This window comes from Bombyx mori, chromosome 26, assembly GCF_030269925.1.
Source record: "Bombyx mori chromosome 26, ASM3026992v2".
Taxonomy (NCBI): Eukaryota; Metazoa; Arthropoda; class Insecta; order Lepidoptera; family Bombycidae; genus Bombyx; species Bombyx mori.
The window spans coordinates 3424357-3436759 of record NC_085132.1 but is presented as its reverse complement, the minus strand read 5'-3'; the positions used below and the strand labels follow the sequence as shown (position 1 = coordinate 3436759).

The window sequence follows — 12403 nt, the reverse complement described above, 5'->3', positions numbered from 1 at the left end:
CAAAGACAAACAATATTTAATCTCAATTTGACAACAGATGTCAAGAACAAAACTTTGACAATAAATAGTATGCATGCGTGTGTGCGTCAAATACATGGTATGTAGTGTGTGTAATGTTTTCTTTATTGATTTAATGTATGTTTTATGCATTATTTAAAAAAAATATTAGCATTGTGCACTTCTTCTCTGTATTCTCTATAAGTGTGGAAAATTTCATACTCCTCCGTCCGCGCAATTTTCGTAAAAAGGGATACAAAGTTTTTGCTTCACGTATTAATATATAGATATTTATAGACTTTAAAATGACATACTCTATAACATTCATCCATACACTATAGCAGTCGCTATCATGAGCAAGAGTTTAGTAAAAATCTGAATAGCACTAACAACATTCATCAAGTTTTTTTTTATTGCTTAGATTGGTGGGCGAGCTCACAGCCCACCTGATGTTAGATGTTAAGTGGTTACTGGAGCCCATAGACATCTACAACGTAAATGCGCCAACCACCTTGAGATATAAGTTCTAAGGTCTCAGTATAGTTACAACGGCTGCCCCACCCTTCAAACCGAAACGCAGTAATGCTTCACGGCAGAAATATGCGGGGTAGTGGTACCTACCCGTGCGGACTCACAAGAGGTCCTACCACCAGTAAAGTTGTATAAAATGTACAAGTTCCGTACGACAACATTGACTAGCTATCAAGATAATTCCTCCTCTCCATGGTAGATATTTCCGATGCGGTTTTCTTTCTTTTCCTTCTTCTGCCGCGATGCAGTCTTGCATTCCAGTTTGAAGGGTGGGGCAGCCGCTATATTACACAGTTGAGACTTCGTGTCTCAAGGTGGGTGCAGGCATACACGTTATGATATCTAAGGGTTCCGGTGAGATAGTACACCTAATATACAATTAACCTGAATACATATCAGAGCTATTACCTATACTAATACATATTATAAAGCTGAGGGGTTTGTTTGTTTGAACGCGCTAATCTCAGGAACTATTGGTCCGATTTGAAAAATTCTTTCAGTGTTAGATAGCCCATTTATTGAGGAAGGCTATAGGCTATATAACATCACGGTAAGACCAATACAAGTGGAGCACCAATAAAGAATGTTTCAAAATAGGGGTTTAAATGGCTCCTTAACATTATATAATTCAAAAATATTTTCACTTTCAACGTAAATGGAGTGGGGGGTAAAATTTAGCGTTATGCCAAAGTAAACTATTCCACGCGGACGGAGTTGCGGGCAAAAGCTAATTCCTATATATATTACTATACGTGACTTTGTGCTAAGGTTATTTAAAGAAAAACTTACCTGAGATCAATGTTGCGTGTTCATTTCAATACTAAATTGTATAGACAAAAGTATCACGATGTTTGATTGTCGCCATTACCAATACAATAGCTTAGATCAAAGCGGTTGTGTACATAAGTTGCGCTATGCGAAAATCCCGATGACTTTAGTGCGAAGAATGATGAATGACGTCACAAGTTGGTAATGCAGGTTTGATGTTTTTACACGCTTTATATTAGCTTTACTTGTATGTATGTTTGTAACTGACTCCTTTAGACGCGATTTTGACCCACTTTAAACGGCCAGATTTCATTCAAACTTTGTATATTTGTCGAGGGAGGATCACAATTCAATATTAAAAAAATATATAACAAAAAAAAAAATTAAAAAAAAAAATTGAAAAAATTTGTAATTCAACTAAAAAATAAAAAATAAATAACGCTTTTTTTTACAATAAAATTTTTTTTTTACACTATTTTCAAATTAAAATTAAAATTCATTTTCTATTTTTTTTTTGTATTTAAATAAAGCGTGTTTTTTATTTTTTTTTAAGCTATTATTTATTTTGTTGTAGCACTAAATAGGTGAACGAACTCACGCCTAGATATTAATCCGTTTTCCTTGGAACGTGATATAGAAATTTCAGTTTTGTAACAACTATTCCACCCTTAAAACTTCTTGGTTCTTCTTCTTTAATTCTTCGCGCCAGAAATAGGCAGAACGGTGGTAAATACTTACTTATAGCCACTTGATGTAAGAGGTAAAAAATATATAAATGGAACATAAACACTACCGTTCATAAGTTAGGAAAGGCCCTATTTACAGTTGACTAAAAAAAATCGTAATAAATCTCTGAATAAAGACGTTGTTAATGAAGTTAATTGTCTTTACGACCGTGCTTATAACATTAATGAACAGAATTTCTTATTCATTATTACGAAGAAACATTGTGTTTTTTTTTTTGTATTTGACGTTAGCCTAATTCAAATAAAAATGGGACATCTTTTCTCATCGACTAGTAGAGCAGGGCTGAAGAAAAGAAAAAAACTCGAATCCGAAATATATTTTTTATTCACTATGTACAACTTTGAGCTATTTAGTAAAATTTACACTTTAATTGCTTGAAAAATGTAAGATTCTATGTTACATTGATAGTTTTCACCAAATTTCGTGTATTTTTTTTTTTTTTGCGTAAGCTAAAAATAAAAACCAAAAACTTGATTATTTGAATTTTTCACATAAATTTTGAGTTTATGTGAAAAAAGTGTAATCACAAAAGTTGTAGGTCTCTTTATTATATCTACAACTTTGTCATTTAAATTTTTTTCATAGGACTTGTAGTTTTACCGGAAATCGAGATAAACCGTTTATTACCCTTAAAAACTCCCCCCCCCCCCTTTTTAACGGGTTGCATCCTACTATAATTTTTTTTAGTTTCAAAAATTATCGAGCCACGTCTATAGGTTCTGCAGCTGTCGATGCATTGTAAAAACACCACCACATCTCCACAGTTGCTTCGTCACTAAACAGACATGCCTATATGCAATTTTCGTTTATAATTCTCGACGCGTCCCCAATCTGATGTGATCTGAGTTTCGTAAAGGAAGCAACCTTGTTTGTATGACAGTCACGGAGCAACTGCGCTGTGTTAACTTGATTTGCTACCCATTTACCACTGTTCTTTTATAAGTAAAAGTTTTTTCATCTAGGATAATGTTTACATTTTTTTTTCTTATACGGTTGGACGAGATCGCGCCCTACCTGGTGTTATGTAGTCACCGGACATCAATGAATGCCGCTACCCATTTAAAGACATGAGGTTTAAGTTTCGGTTTTTATAGTACAACGGCTGACCTATTCTTCAAGCCGAAACGCATTACTGCTTCAGAAATAGGCAGAGTGGTGGTACCTGCCCGTGCGGGCTCACAAAACTCCCACCAGTAATAACCTATTGTTTGAATATGCTTCTAAGACCTGCTGCCCCTCTGCATTTGGTGATACCACCAAAACAATACAATCTCAGTGTAAAAGTTAACTTGCATTTTTTTACAACTCAGAACTTAAGGGATTTCTTTTTCTGTCCTGATAAAAAAGGAAAGGCATCCGGGCCACTAGTGATCCTTCCTTCATAAGAAAAAAAAAAAAAAAAAGTATTTCTGTTTTTTTTTTATAGAATTTTCTCATTTTCGTTAATATCAGTGTTTCTGTTTTAATTCGATTGAGATTTGTTTTAAATTTATTTTCCTGTGCTATATTATATATATATATAGATATAGGCATGTTACTATAATATAGTTACATTATACAACATAGATTTCTTTTGACGAATTTACATATATGCAATGCGTACCGCGCGTGCACGCTTAAAAAGAAAGATTGTTCATTTTTTTGCACATTATTAAAATAGTAAACGTCCCTAATTCAAGTCATTACAAATGATAAGAGACTAGATAGATTTTATTATTCAAAATTAACCGCGCAAACTAAAAAAAAGGATACGGAAGAACGCAACTGCATTCCGCATACTACTTCTTTTTTTGAAATATAGCAAATGGTTTCTTGCGATACGATTGTTGCCAGTGTCGAGCTTATAACAACCTTCAATTATTAAATAACGAGAGGAGATGAGATAAAATAAGGTCTTGGTAAAATGGTTCTTATTTTGTCATATTTCAGTGGACTTTGTCGAAGAAGCCGTGAAGCCATTTTTAGGGGCTTTTTTTCATTTTCCCACATTTGTGTACTATCATAGACGTTAAACGCTAAATTACGAAAGTCTAAACATAAGAAAAAACACAAAATTAACAAAATAAAACAATTCACATAACCTCACTTGTCACGTTTCCGCCAAAAAGTTTTTTTTTGTTTTTTTTTCTTTATGGCAATAGTTTTAACTTTATGCCAGTTTCAAGTAAAACCAAAAAGTTTATCGTATTAAAATTTCTAAATTCGGTCTGAAATGTATAAACTAGCTAACCATAGATCATATAAAAATGCACAACGTATATTCACAGATGACATCATGCGTTGTTGTTGATATTTAGTTTCACACGAACTACAAGACTTAGATTTAATTTAGTAATCTATACTTACTTATATTATTATTTTATTTCATATTATAAAGCTGAAGAGTTTGTTTCTTTGTTTGAACGCGCTAATCTTAGGAACTACTTGTCCGATTTGAAAAATTCTTTCAGTGTCAGATAGCTCATTTATTGAGGAAGGCTATAGGCTATATAACATCACGCTAATACTAATACAAGCGGAGCGCCAATAAAGAATGTTTCAAAATCGGGGTATTTTTTCCCTTTTGAGAGCTTCCGCTGCGTGCACTGCGGAAACGGTTAGAATTTCGCTAAAATAATGTATGACAAAATTGTTTCCCTTTAAAAGTTCTAAAAAAAAGTCCGCGACAGCATATGTTATATATTAAGGTTGGCTCACTAGAACGTTTTTTATGTTAAACAAATTTGTTCTAATAAAATAGTTTTTTTTTTCTGAAGGTGTTTTTATAAAAATTATATTAATCCTTATCCAAATAAATACGTTATTCATTACAACATTGAAACACCTAAATTACTTCAAGATAGGCTTTGACAATTATATATTTTTCTGGATTTCTCCATGATCCCTCCATAAAATCTTCGGGAAGGAGGGTAGACACCCTTTCGAACAAAAAAAGAATAAAAAGAATTATGAGAATCGTTTTTAAGCATTCTCGAGAAATCGGTGAACATACATAGATAAAATAATTATGGTCGAATTGATAACTTCACGGTAGTCAGCGGCTCGGCTCTGCCCCTGGCATTGCTGGCGTCCATGAGCGACGGTAACCACTCACCATCAGGTGGGCCGTATGCTCGTCTGCCTATACGGCAATAAAAATAAAAAAGATAATTTCCTCTTTTGAAGTCGGTTAAAAAGCGTGATTTTGGTACCTTAAATAGTTCCCATTCTATTATTCAAAAATATTCTCACTTTCTACGTAAATGAAGAGACGGGTAAAGTGTAACGTTAATGTTATGCCAAAATAACTATTCCACGCGGACAAAGTCGCGGGCAAAAGCTAGTTTAAAATATAAATAATTATTATTTCACAAAAACTTTTTACATATTCATATTGGCGTCAGGTTGCCTGTTGTGGGTTTGTATTTGTGTTTTTTTTTAACGTTTTTTGTTACTTTACAATTCAATTTTGTTATATGCGACGGTTTTTTTAACTATGTCAAAGCTATGTGTATAAATAGGCAAAAATAAAACAGTCCAGTACTGTCTCCTCTCTGTCAATTGTTTTTTTTATTTTAGTTTAAAAGGGCAAATTGGAACACTACAGTTTAGTAACTCAGGCTCGGTGGAGTGACGATCTATGCTAGGGTGGGTCCGGTCATTGTTCTCGTCGAACCCGTCGCTTGCGGCGAAGGGCTCGACGAGTAAATTAACCCACAGACACAGCCCACTGAGTTTCTCGCCGGATTTTCTCAGTGGGTCGCGTTTCCGATCCGATGGTAGATTCTGCGAAGCACGGCTCTTGCTAGGATTTGTGTTAGCAACGTCGTCATCCCCGTGAGCTCACCTACTAGTTAAGGTTACGCTGAAATAGCCTCTCAAGGCTATCAGCATAGGTAGGGAAAAAAAAGAGTGGGTGGCAAGAGCTTGATGAGAGAATCCGAGGACTCAGTAGTGTGCAATTTTAGAGGTCCAGCAGCGGATTGTGCTATAGACAGGTGATGATGAATGGTTCAGTAGAAATAAGATCGTAGGTATTTAATTTCTGAAAGATAGTAGTGGGAGGCGACTAAGGTATCCACGGAAAAAGTAAGAGTTCTATTTTAGGCCACCACACAGTCAAAAAATATTAAAATAAATTAAATTTTAGAACGTTAGATTTGAAGCGAATTTGCGAAGAAAATCATTAACATATTGATGCTTAAAGTTGATATAGATGCTTCTTCTTCTTTTTCTCCACCTTATCCCACTAGGTAATCGGCACAGAATTTTTTTCTCTTCCGTTTTCTTCTATCAGCCGTCATCTCAACACTCACTCCTCTCTCTCTCATATCGTCATTTACACACTCCATCCATGTCTTCTTCGGTCGACCTCTTCCCCCTCTACCTTGCTTTACCATTTCCATACATCTCCTCATATAGATGCTCGAATCTATTAGTACTATTTAATCAATCGACCAACCGTGGATCTTGAGCGACACTAGAATCACATACTTTAGATATTGGTTTCATAATAAATCTGCAAAACAATGAACAATACAACAGGAAGACCGCCTTAAGTTATGACGAAACGAGTTGGATACTTTCCTTGTGTTCAGATCAATGGCAGGAAGTTAAGGTTTAACTATATCCATAATTCTTAATTGGTGATGATTGCAGGTGGAACGTGTACCGGTGGCCGGCGGACGACTTCCTTCAGGGGAAGATGAATAGAAGATAAAAACATGGATGGCCTATTAAATTTAATAGACTTATTTCATTTTTGTCACGAATTTATCATTCGATGATTTACCGCACTCATAAACACTCTGACAGTTATTTGAAGGTTATTTTAACGAAATCAGTCACTTCCGATTCCATGGTTTGTTTACCAGACAATTTTTTTAACGTATTCGTAAATATTGGACTGTGTAGATTAAAACACATAACATGCGATCAAGCATAAAAAAATATTGTAATTCAAATTTTTTTTTAAGTTTTAAGTATTCCCGCTAAAATGACAGGGACGTTATAACCTCCAAACTGCAGCACCGAGTGTATTAGAAATTTGAAAATACTCTATTTGAACTAATTTGAAGACTTTTTTTTTGCTTAGATGGGTGGACGAGCTCACAGCCCACCTGGTGTTAAGTGGTTACTGGAGCCCATAGACATCCACAACGTAAATGCGCCACCCACCTTGAGATATAAGTTCTAAGGTCTCAAGTAAGTTACAACGGCTGCACCGACCTTCAAACCGAAACGCATTACTGCTTCACGGCAGAAATAGGCAGGGTGGTGGTACCCACCCGCGCGGACTCACAACAGGTCCTACCACCAGTATACTGGTGTTTTATTGAACAAATTTTCCCGTAATAATCAAAGATTTCATGAGACGGTGTACTAAAACAAAAAATTGCGTGTCTTCCGTGCATAATTGTGGAATTAGTAAAAAAAAAAGTTTCAATTCAATGCCGCCGCGCCGCGAGAAACTTTTCCTTTCCGCAAATCACAATTTAATATGAGATGTTTTAGGAAACTATTTTTACTTTCTATAGCCTGCTATTGTGTTTTAAACAAAGAATTCAAGTAACGGAGCTCTGTGATTTCATGAGTGCTTCTTTAAAATAACAACGCGAATTTAGACAAAAGTATTAGACGGCTATGCACTAACATGACTCGTGATTTCTCACGAAGTTATAATTCAAATGTTATACACAAATTGTTTATTTTACCATATATTTATTTCATTTTGCATCAAATACTGTAAATAGCAAACGTCTTATTGTAATACTTATCTTTTAATGTCTTTAATTTGTTTGCATTCTTTACATCTACCATTGTTCAGTTACTTTTATATAGTAATAAATAAGGTGAAAATAAACACGTAATGAATGAATGTATTTAAATAAATGTTTTAGCAGTCATAAATCGTTGCTATAAAGACTTTGTCCAACAATAGCGTTATTGATCGAGATATAGAGGACACGAGTTTATGGAGCTCACAAGAGGAAAGTGAAAATGATTTATTTTGTTGCGAGGGATAATAACAATTTAATGCAATATTATCAATTTTCTAGTGCATCGAATGTCGCTTTTATTTTCGAACGAGCGACCCGCCGTCGCTTCGCTTCGGAAACATTAAAACACACATGAAACCAAAAAAATAAAAAATAAAAAAAAAGTAGCCTATGTTCATCAGGGACAATGTCGGCTTCTAATGGAAAAAGATTTTTTCAAATCGGTCCAGTAGTTTCGGAGCCTATTCGAAACAAACAAACAAACAAATCTTTCCTCTTTATAATATTAGTATAGATATAGATTGATACTATACGCCAGATTGCTTTGCGACAAAAATAATTAGAACGATGGCATCAACAAAATCCGCGGTTCGGCAGTATAATAATAATTATAATAATGTGTAACTAGTTCTGCGTAGCATATTTTAGAGGCGCCATTTTTATTTCCGCCATTTTATTTTATTCATCAAGTTATTAATCTTTGCTAGAGTTACGTTAAATTGTGTATGTTATATTTCCAAGTAGATGGTTAAAGTGATGTTTTTTTTTTTTTTTTTTTTTTTTTTTTTATGATTGAAAGTTTACTGGTGGCCCGAAGGCCTTTCCAGTTTCACCAGGACAGGTGGGCGAGCAGGCTCAGCCAAGAGGGGTGGGATTTGCTAACAACTGCCCGAGCGCCTCCGAAGGAGACCTAACAACTCAAGAGCAATTGTTTCGCGAATGAATCTACTACCGGATCGGAATCGCGACCCGCTGAGAAGATCCGGCGAGAAACTCAGCGGGCTGATGCATGGGTTAGGTTGCACGTCGACCTCTTTGTCGAGTTCGACGAGTACGGTTACCGGGGTCCCTAAGCCTGCCCCTAGTATTAGAGCTGAAGGCATCTAATGCAACGGTTATTGGATCTGATGGATCCGTAAGGACGTGAAGGTTAAAGTGATGTAATTCCAGATAGAATAATCAATTTTCTGATATCATTATATCTGTTTCTTCGTTTTTCGTTTAGAGTTTGATTCCTAATGCGTAAGTTTGATATAATGTGATAATGTAATAAATGTTAAAGTCTGCTATTAAGTTTGGTTTATTCTTCCTTTACGCAAATGGAGCGATATATTTTTTGTGTAGAGGTAACTAAATGGCCAATATGGTATAGGTTACTATTATTTGAAAATATTTGAATGAGGAATTCATAATTAAATTACTAGGGTTAAGTAAACAGATGCTATTAATTTTATTTCTTTGTTAACTACCAAAGTGAAATGATGGAGCATCCTAACATGCCTCAAATTATTCCCCTCTAACACAATGCAAAGATCACCTACAGTCTGTGAAGAGTGTAACGGTTAAGAGAAGATGAAGGTGAAGTTTATGATATAATAAAAATATTTTCGCATTTTATGGAACGTTGAATTTTTGTGCGATTTTATTTTCTTAATAACATGAACAACACAAATGCCACTTCATCTTGAGACATGAGTTGGAAGTCTTAGTTTTTCATTAATTAGTTTAGGCTGTCATACCCTTGCAACTGAAATGTGTTACTGCTTATTGCTTCACGGCAGAAATAGGTGGGGTGATGGTATATAACGATGTGGCTCAAAAGACCGCTAGTAATTACGTAAATTATGATTTTTCTATTTCCGAGGAAATTATTCGCGATTATTCGTTCATTCGAAAAATTGGCAACTGTCTGTCAGGATTCGAGCATCAACAGACTTTTTTCTCCGAATACCGCTCGCATGAATCCTGCAATGACGTTCAGAGAGAAAGAGGAATGACACAAAATATCTCAAGTACTGAAATGCCAATATCCAAGATAGATTAGAGGTCGAGACCTTATAAGAACTGGACAAAAACCAACACATGAATCCGTAATTTTTATTTAATGCCGAGGATGGTAAAGAGCATATTCAATCGGGGTGAATTATCACCGTAGTTAATGGACGTCAGTTGCTGCCTACCGCATAATTGTAATTTTTCTTGAGATACATCGCTGTCATGTTGAATCTCCAATAATCATCGTCATCATTTTTACACACACTACAAAGCGGAGTGCTTAGTCAAAATTATTGATCCCAATTATTTACGAACAATTTTGTAATGTTTTTTTCGGAATCTGAACAGTATTTTTTTTAAGGGATTTTATGACCTGGTAACTGAGACCTTTACGTAGATCTGAACAGTACGCATCGGCGTCTACTCTTTGAAATTCATTTTGTTCACAGTGCCAGACTTTAATAAACTTTTAACATTTTTTTATTTCAAGGATGAGGCAAAGAAATTTGTGTCACACGACCACGACCTTAAGTTTGTGTAGTTTGCGTCATATTTTCATTTTTAAATAAGAGCTTTTGTTTCGTCCGTATGTCATTGTACTGTTTAAAAAAAAAAGTTGTCGTCACAATTAATAAATTAGTTTATGTATTGAGAAAATGATCGCTGTCCCAGTTTTATCACAACGACAAACAAAACTAACGAAACAATTTCGTCATAAGTACTTTTACATTTTTATTACGTATACCCAAGCCGGTTTATTCAAATTATAATCTTGAGCTACAGAAAAAATAGGACAATTTACAAGCAAACAACAATAAAATTCATTTACATTTAAAAAATTAGATCGTAGAACATATAAAAGAACTCACCGAAATAACGAATGCTTCACCTCCTTTTACTTTTAGAAACGGGCACACTCACAATGATTAAGAAAAAAAAACACAGCCAGTCAAATTCACGAAAAAAAAAAATGAACGCGGGAAATATTGAGACTTACAGAAAGGAACTATTCAAATTGACAGTTGTTTGAAAATCGAACTCTATTTGACGTTGCGTGATGGTCGGGCGCAGGTCCGTACTGCCTGACATCGGCCGTTGAATCACTCTCTCTCGACGCCGGCGTAGTATTATGAATGTGAAGAGGGGACAGACAATATAATACACTCGGGTTTTCTCATGTATTTTCATTCAATTTTCGCTTTTTATTGGACTATTACTTTAAATTATTTTCGGGATTTTGGGTAATTATTCCAGTGTGCTTGTGAAACAATTTCGCGTAAATCGTAATAGTTTATCCGGTCTACTTTTATTTAGATATGCTATTGAGTATGTGACATTATATTATAAGTATCCCATTATTTTTCCATAGTAAAAGTATACCCAGCTTATTAACAACTTTACCTACTTCTTCGTATTTCTATATTGATTATAATTGATATGTCATCAAAATTGATTGCGTATTTTATTCGTCGATGAGTCACAAAAGGACGGACTCAGTTTGAATTTATCATATGCAACAGTTTTGTATGCACAGCAAATACAGAAGTTTGATTCAGTATTCATACATTTGATTTCATTATGTTATTGACGTCATTTGCGATGTTAATTTTTGTATTATAACTAAATTAATTACAATAAATCTTTGACAAATACAAAGGTTATGTATATAATAATATAATTTTGAAGTCGTCGTGGCGTAAAGGATAAAACGTCCAGTGCATTCGTATGTAGCGATGCACCGGTGTTTGAATCCCGCAGGCGGGTACCAATTTTTCTAATCAAATACGTACACAACAAATGTTCACGATTGACTTCCACGATGAAGGAATAACATCGTTTAATAAAAATCAAACCCGCAAAATTATAATTTGCGTAATCACTGGTGGTAGGACCTCTTATGAGTCCGCACGGGTAGGTACCACTACCCCGCCTATTTCTTCCGTGAAGCAGTAATGCGTTTCGGCTTGAAGGGTGGGGCAGCTGTTGTAACTATACTGAGACCTTAGAACTTATATCTCAAGGTGGGTGGCGCATTTACGTTGTAGATGTCTATGGGCTCCAGTAACCACAGAACATCAGGTGGGCTGTGAGCTCGTCCACCCATCTAAGCAATAAAAAAAAGCTACCGCTACGAATTAGTACTACTTCTATTGCACTGACGCTATGACCCCGAAGTGGGTCTTGGCCTCCGACAATAAACGTCGCAATTCATTCTGGTGCTGCACAACATCTTGCCAACCTGACACTTGGAGCTCAGGTAAATTTCCTTCCACAGCGTCAGACCAGCGGCACTTGGACCTCTCTACGGGGCGGCGTCCCTCCGGTACATCCGCGTACACCCGTTTCACAGCCCGATCCTGCTCCATACGCGCCACATCCCCAAGTCATCCGAGTCTTCGCGACTTCATCTCCCTCAGAATATTTGGCTCACCAAACAGTTTCTCCACATATGAATTAGGTAGTCCAAAATTGAAGAAATTTTCAATGAACACCAAATCACACGACAGTTGAAAAGCCGTTAAGCAAATTTACGTTTATTTAGGTGCCCAATTAACACTTGAAACGGCAAGGTGATGAGGCTTGGTCAACCTTCGTATATCTGCTAA

General features: G+C 35.5%; 1 protein-coding gene across 1 annotated transcript in view; it reads right to left on the bottom strand.

Annotated features, from left to right (window-relative positions):
* Window positions 1-10943, bottom strand: part of LOC101737884 (ABC transporter G family member 20) — a 60331-nt gene extending 49388 nt beyond the window's left edge. Inside the window, exon 1 of the mRNA XM_012696254.4 lies at window positions 10667-10943. The gene's annotated coding sequence lies outside the window, so the exon portion shown is untranslated. The remainder of the gene's footprint in view (window positions 1-10666) is intronic.
* Between the last annotated feature and the right edge of the window lie 1460 nt (window positions 10944-12403).